General features: G+C 48.8%; 1 pseudogene; it reads right to left on the reverse strand.

Annotated features, from left to right (window-relative positions):
* Positions 1-208: 208 nt before the first annotated feature.
* On the reverse strand, positions 209-526 carry LOC122734047 (annotated as a pseudogene).
* Between the last annotated feature and the right edge of the window lie 7,546 nt (positions 527-8,072).

Genomic DNA, 8,072 nt, shown 5'->3' on the forward strand with positions numbered 1-8,072 from the left:
GTTGTTATGCGACCACCAACCATCTGACCCAGTGGCCAAGCAAACAAAAGGGACTTTGGAATTTATCCATGCTTGTCCTACTCCCTTCATCAGATCAGAGCTGGAGTCCTCTAGTCAATTCTGGTCACCAATCTTTTTTTTTGTTTGTTTGTCAAATCTTTATTGGATAATTTCTTGGGTACCTGGGGCAAGGCAGGCAGGGTCCAGTCTAGTCCTTCTTGGCAGCGGCCTTCCTCACAGCAGCCAGGATGTTGCTGAGCTCCTCTCTCTTCTTCTTGGCTCAGATGTGAGTTCCCACCCTTTTTGTGATGAACTTTAGGGCTCGCTTATCCTTGGAGACCTTTAACAATTCCATGGCTCGCCTCTCATAAAGGGCAAACCCACACCCCTCCCGGATCATATCTCGCACAAACTTGGTGTGTTTGGTCAGGCGCCCATGGCGGCAGCAGTGTCACGGCTTCGAAACGTTCTTGGTGACTTTGTGGCCTTCATTGAGGCCCACAGCCATGGGGTAGTGGATAGCCATGGCTGTGGCGTGACTGTAGCCTCAACGGCAGCCACAACAGAAGGCCTGGTCACCAATTTTTAGGAAGGCTACGGACAAGTTGGAGACATCCAGAGATCAAAGACCAAGGGGAAGGGAACTAGGAATGTTTAACTAGGAGGGAAAACAAATATCTGAAAGTACTCATGTGGATGGAGGGTTGGCCTTCCTCTGATTGGCCTGCGCAACTGGTACGAATTGGTAGAAACGATAGCTTGCGGGCCAATATATGGAAGACCTCTCTTGCAATCAGAGCTGTCCAATGAAGTATTGTACTTGCTTGCTGAAGAGGATCATGCTGTTCGTCTCCAGGCAGGAGCTGGGTGACCGCCTGTCACGGATGCCATGGAAGGGAGACCACAAGTGGAAGAGATTGAACTCTATGACCCCCGAGATCTCTCCTAGCTCAGAGATTCTTAATTCTATATACCTCTTCATCCTTCTCTAATTAAACTTGCTTTTCTCAAGTACCATCATTCAAGCTTAATTAAAAAATCCACTAACAATCCAGCCTGTTTTATGGTTTTTCTTTGATGAGTAAGATTAGTGCTGATAGCCGGACCTTCAGTTCATATTTTAGGTAGTGGCCAAGCTAGAGGATAAGAGGTAGCGTACCCGGGCTCAAATTTGGTCTCTACAGCTTGCTTACTGGATGATACTGGGCCATTACTGTCACCTCTGCAGACCTTCCTTTCCTCATGTAAAATGGGGGATTGGACGGGATGACAGGTTCTGTGATCCCATGATTGTCCAGAAGAAGACCACCAGAATGGTGACAGGACTAAAGAGCCTTCTGCTGTACACTGAAGGGGTTTAGCCTGGAGAAGAGAAGACTTGGGGGAATAGGAGGTCTCTCTTCCATTATCTGAAGGGCTGTCATGTAGAGGAGGGATCAGTTTTGTTCTCCTTGGTCCCAGTGGGCAGAGCAAGGAGCCCTGGCAGAGAGGCAGATTTAGGTTGGATGTCAGGAAGGAGAACTTGCTAACACTAAGCTGTCTCAGAGGGGAAGTGGTGGCTTCAGGACAGGGCTGGCTCCGCTTCAAGTAGATGCTGGAGGACCCTTGATTGTGATACCTGGTAAACCTGCCTTTATTGTATGTGTCCTTTCTCCCAGAAGGACTTTTGGCCCTTTCCCATCCTAGTTGGGCTTCTCAAAATATGGCTCTAAGAACAAAACACAGTACTCTAGGTGTGTTCTGACCCCTCTTGGTTCTAGTGTCTTCCTTCTGTTCATTATTTCCTATTTCTCTTGGCTAGAGCATGCTTGTCTATATCTGTTTGCATGTCACCTCCCCCATCAGGTTGTAGGCTCTTTGAGGGCACGGAGCCTCTTTTTGTATAGCTAGTGCTTAACTCAGTGCCTAGCACATAGTAGGTGCTTAATCAATGTTTATTGATTGACTGGCAAGGGCAGCTTACAGGAAGCAGTGTGGTTCTTAAAGCAGTCCACTATGCCATTCATTGTTTTGGCTGCCATGCCACACCACACTGTTGACTCAGTTGGGCATACAGTCTAGTCAAATCCCCAGATCTCTTAGTTAAACTGTTGTCTACTCTCATCACATCTATCTTGTATTCATGAAGTTGATTTCTCAAATGTCTGGAAGGACAGAAGAGGCTACCCTCTCTCCATCTCCCTCCCCTCCTCCCTCTCCCTCTCCTCCTTCTCCCCTCCCCCTTTAACGGCTCCACAGTTTAGTTTACAGTAGCAGAGGGTTGGGCACCCAGTGAACACAATTCCAGCTAGGATAACAGAGTCCAAACTGGAAGGCCCCAAAGAGATCCCCCTATCTGAACTCTTGATTTTAGAGAGGAGGAAGATGGAGTTCTGAGAAGGGAAAGAACAGTGGCCAAGCTGGGATTCTGAGCCAGCTCCTCTGAGTCCAAGAGCAGCTCTCCTCAGGCAGAACTCTCTCTGTGCTCATGGAGAACATGATCTGGTCTCCACAGTGAATCTCCTTACCTCCTTGTGACCCTGAGGAAATCTCGGCCTCTCTGGGCTTCCTTCTCATCCTCTGTCACGCTGAGGGTTGGACCAGCTGATCTCTAAGAGTCTTTCTAGCTCTGATTGCCTGTGAATAAGGAGGCCACAATATTCTTGGGGATTAGGGCTTTTGATCATAGGGGTCATGCCCTTTCTTTCTCTTAGCCCTAAAGCACTGAAGCTGGCACAAGGAGGATAAGCCACCAGCCAAGCACCCTTCAGTGCCCTTGACCCATCCAGGACCACTAGCTTGCTTGCCCTTGTTTGCTTGAGTGTCCTATCTGGATCCAGTATAGGGATAAAGGGTATACCTTTATGCTCCAGGGGTCCCTTCTACTTTTGGTAAATCATCAGGGTTAAGGTAACTTGAATGGAGGCAGGGGGTTGTCCTGGTTGACCTCTACAGGACCTCTTTAGTCTTTAAGTTCTAGAAGAGCAGTATGAAGACTAGGTCTAGAGTCAGAGGACATAGGCCCAGAGCCCTTTGTTACCTAGGGGAAGTCCCTTTACCTACCTAGCCCTCAGTTTCTTCTTCTGGAAAAGGACAGTCCAGACTGATTACCCTCATGTTCTAAGCATATGGTCATCATTGTCCTATGATCTCACTTCTCCAGCCCAGGAAGTCAGTACCAGATTTTAGAATTTGGATTCTTCCCCTCCCCCAGCTCCTTTCCTATGCTCAAGGAGCCAGAGGAAGCTCTTCTCTTGGGAGGTCGATCAATGAGACTCCTCCTCATCATAGCATCACCCCAGTGACTCCTCTTGATGGACCTTAATATAGCACAGAGGAAAGTGAAAAGCCGCCCCACACTGAGCAGAATGAGAAAGTAGAGAAGCCTGAAGAGAGTCAGAGCTGTGGGGGCTGCCACAGCCAGGGGGAACCAGGCAAGACACTGGGCCATGAGCACCATCTCATGCCGCCATCTTTCTTAGTCTTGGGTCCAAGGACCAAGGAACCCAGAGGCTCTAGCTGGCTGGGCCTTTATTTTTTTAAATTTTAAAAGTATTTTTGTTATTTTCCAGTTACATGTAGAGATAGTTTTCAACATTTCTTTTTATAAGATTTCTAGTTTCAAATTGTTCTCCCTCCCTCCCCGCTCCCCAAGACAGCAAGTAATCTGATAGAGGTTATATATGTACAATCCCATTAAACATATTTCTGCATTAGTCATGTTATAAGAGAAGAATCAGAGCAAAAAGGAAAAAACTCAAAAAAGAAAAACAACAGTACCAAAAACAACAGAAATAGTATGGTTCAGTCTGCATCCATATTCCACAGTTCTTTTTTTTTCTTTCTGGATTTGGAGCTCATTTTCCATCATGAGTCCTTTGGAACTATCTTGGACCATTGTATTGCTGAGAAGAATCAAGTCTATCACAGTTGATCAACACAAAATGTTGTTGATACAGTGTACAGTGTTCTCCTGGTTCTGCTCATCTCACTCAGCATCAGTTCATGTAAGTCCTCCCAGGTTTCTCTGAAATCCATGGCTGGGCCTTTCTTGCCCTAGAGTGGGACTGCCCCAGTTCATCTCTGATATCAACTCTTATTTCTCCTTAGTTTGGTTCCTGCACCCTTTAGTCAGTCCAATGACCAAGCTCCAAGGGATCCTCAGGCCCTCGGCACTCTTCCTTCTTTGGCCTGCCCCAGAGACTTGATGGGAGGGGGCACTTTGCTCAAGTCTCCCTTTCTTCTTCTTAGGAGGAGGAGGAAGAGGACAGTCTCAGAAGTGATACAAGTGAAAGATACAAATGAAATGAGGCCAAAGGGGGTCATAGAAGGTGATGAAGACAAGGGCCAGTGGGCGATGGGCAAGGGGGTATTGCGGTGGGGATTTCTATTCAGACAAAAATTGGCTGAGGTGGTCTCTAAGGTCCCTCCCAGCTCCAAAGGAGGTCTGGCATTTTGGGGATGACTTGAGGTGGGGAGAGGAGAGACACCTGAGCTTTAGTGGCTCAGCCCTTGGGGATGCAGAGTCATAAAACATGACCTCAGAGGTCATGTGATCCAACACTTCGCTTTTATGGAGGAGGAATCTGAGATTTAATGGCCTGAAGGGACTTGGTCAAGACCTTGCAAGTGGTGAAAGGTAGATCTAGGATTGGGAGCAGGGGTCTCAAGGGCCCAAATCAGGCTCCATCCAATTCATTGCATTGGTGGAGACACCTTGTCCCCCTCCTCACCCCACCCTTGCCAAGCCCCCACCAGACTGTGGGGTGGGCTGTGATAAAGGTCGTCTTTGTTAAATGCTACTGAGAAAAGGAAGGAACCTTGGGGGGGGGCTAGGTAGAGTGAAGAGGAGGAATAGGGAGAGAGCCAGGGCCCAGAACCAAGGACAGTCAGTGAGACAAAGGCAGACCGACCAGCTGAATCAATGGGTTCAGTAGCTCAGACTGTAGTGGAGATCTGAAGCCAGATCAGTTAGGGTTGAGATGAACAGAATATACCCTGGTTTGTAGGTATTTTGAGGACTGAGAACAAGAGAACTCAGCTTAGGCCCAGTGGGGGCAGTAGTCAGAGACTGGCAAGCAAGTGTCTTTGAGAGCCGAGCAGGCCCTTGAGTGGAAGAGGAGGAATGGCCAGTAATGCCCAGAGAAGGGCAACTGAATCAGGGGCCTTTTGTCATCCCTATAGCTGCCCCGCACTGAGCAGGAGAGAAACCTGGGAGCCAAAGAAGCCTGTCCTTGATCCCCTGGCTGAAGGTACAGGAAAGGTGCCTATGGCACTGAGACAGGATGCTTACAGAGCAGCCTTCTGGCAGGGGGATGCCCTGGTAGTGTGGCTGTGGTCATAGGGGGTCCCATTTCATTACAGCCCTCTTGTCCTTCATCTCTTCATCTCCCTTTCCTTGGTGTCCAGAAGTAGCACTGATCGGAAGGGTGGGTAGCAGGGCAATTTGGGCACTTAGGGACAGGAGAGATCTCATTACTGTGGGCATTTTTCCCCAACTCAGGCACATTGTGGGTACTCAAAGGCATTCCTTCCCTTCAAGGCCACTTTTGTTAGTACGGAAACTTCTGCTACCATCATCTGGAACCAACCTTCAATGCTACAGTCTTCCCTTCCCACATTAGAAGTACTATCCATTTCTAACATTCCATCCCTTGCGGCAGGATTTGCCAGTGTGAGAGGGCATGGGCCAAGAGAGTAGAAGCTTCTCAAAGGCAAGACTGTTTCCTTTGGATCTTTTTATCTTTTTTTGTTTGTATCTTTTTAGCCACAGAGTCCAGCACGGTTCCTGGAACATGCTTGTTGGTGAATTTTGAAAGTTAGCCATCTTTAAGTATTTGACAGGCTGTCATAGGGAAGAGGGATTAGCTGTGGTCAGCTTCAAATCAATAAACATTTCTTGACTCGACTCGACTCGATGGATTGTGATCATATTTCTGGAGGGATTGCCTACATCCATCCACCCATCCATCCATCCATCCATCAGCATTTATTAAGTACCTACTCTGCTCCAGGGACTGTGCTAGGTTCTGGGCACGGAAAGACCAAAGGTGATGCAGTCCCTGCTCTTCAGTGCATGCAGTTGAAGTAGATGCAAAATGTACACAAGATCAACCCAAGGCAATTTCGAGGTAGGGGAAGGCACTAGCATTTGGGGGAGTCAAGCAAGTCTTCCCATAGGAAGTGGCACTTGAGTGAACTTTGGGGGAAGCTAGGGATTCTGAGAGGCAGAGGTGAGGAATGTGTTTCAAGAATGGGAGATAAGCTGGGCAAAGGCATGGAGGTAGGAAATGGGATCTTTCATGTGAGGAGCAGCAAGCAGGACAATCCTTTTGGCTGGACCATAGAGTATATGGAGTGAGTAAGCTGGAATAAGGCTGGAAAGATAGGGTGGGGGTCGATTGAGAGTGACTTGAAATACCAAGCAGAGAAGCTGGCGGTCTATCCTAGTAGCGAAACAGCTTTTTGAGCAGGAGGGATGCAGGACTAGGAAACAGAGGGATGCCATGGGGTCAGGCATAAGTTTTAGGAAGATCACTTTGGCCCCCGAGCTGGGGAGACACAGGAAATAGGGAGCCCAGGATCAAGACTATTGCGGTAATCAAGGCAAGAGTCCCTAATAGGGGAAGGGCTCAGGAAGGGAAGATTTTGATTCAGTAGAAGGAAAGGCTTTCTTAGAGATTCCCCACAGTGGCCTGGGGCTGCTTTCTTTCCTTACTGGCCTTCAAATGGTCTGGAGGAAGCAGTGGCCCAGAGACCCAAGGCCTCTGGTGGGAGGCTCCTATTGGTCACAGGCCAGACTGGGCTCCGGCTTCTTCTGTCTAGCTTCTGCCTCTTCCCATATCTGCCTGCAGGCATCATCCTTAGTCTCTAGCCTCACTTCCTTCTTTTCCTCCTTCTTCCTTCTCTCCCTGTGCAGGCCTTCAGCTCCTCTACTCTCTTATTCATTCATTATCATCATTTGGAATTTCAAATTAGGAATCCCATTAGTGTGGAAGTCTGGGGAAGCCAAACTCCCCATTATGGATGGCTTCCAAATGTCTATGCAGGTGGCTGAGCGGGCCAGAGCAGTGGCTTTGGCCCACACCTGCCAAATGTAGCCCTGAAATTGGAGCTGCAGGGCACTTTAAGGGAGACTTGGTGATTCCCCCACCAGCCTTGGGTGCCTGCTGGCCTCGTGGAGCTATCCCTAGATGCTCCTAGAGTTGAAGGTGATGCTGGGGCCCTGAGTCTCTTCCTGACACCACTTCCTTGCTTAAGCATTTGACAATTCCACCAACACTGAGTAAGTGCAAGGCCCTGGGCTGGGCACTGGCATGGGATGGAAAAGGATTGCCTCACTAGATGAGGGCCCTTAGAAGCCATTGGCTCTCTCCCCCTCTTTTTACCAAGTTCAAGTCAACAAGAAGACAACAAGCATTTATGAAGCACATAGTAATGTGCTGGGCACTGTGCTGAGAACTGGGAGTACAAGCAAGAAGAAAACTTGATCCTTGCCTTCAGGGAGTCCATGGTCTAATGAGTGGGATAACATGCAAATGAGAAGGACTGAGCAAGGCTTCCTGGAGGTGAAAGGCGGAGCCTGAGGCCCAGAGAGAGCAAAGAACTAGGCCAAGGGCACACAAGGAATAAGGGGCAGAGTGGGGACGAGAGATTCCCAGAGCAATGTGGGTGTGGGTGGCACTGGGGGCCAGATGTCTGAAGTCAGTGATGGGAAATCAGAAAGGCCTGCTTTGGAATCCCGGCTCAGCCAATCACAGGGCTGGATTCCCAACGCGGCTCTCCGAGCCCCCAAGACGTACCACAAAATTCAGTCAAGGCCCATCCCACCTCCTTCAGGGAAACAGGACTAGGTCAGAAGGTCCTACCTACCACTTTATCTACCAGGTCCTGGGAGCTGGAAGAGCAGCCAGAGGACTATTGGGATGAGCTGGGAGATCTCTGATTCTCTGAGGGCCTGGGAGGCTGCTCATGCATCATGGGCTGAGATGGCACCCCTCCTCCCACCAGGCAGAGCTCACTTTGAGCTGGGGTGAAGCCAAAGGTATTTCATTTTTGTGTTTTGTTTGATTTTTTCAATTAAAAATAGCAAT

Source organism: Dromiciops gliroides, chromosome X, assembly GCF_019393635.1.
Source record: "Dromiciops gliroides isolate mDroGli1 chromosome X, mDroGli1.pri, whole genome shotgun sequence".
In the NCBI taxonomy this organism is placed as follows: Eukaryota; Metazoa; Chordata; class Mammalia; order Microbiotheria; family Microbiotheriidae; genus Dromiciops; species Dromiciops gliroides.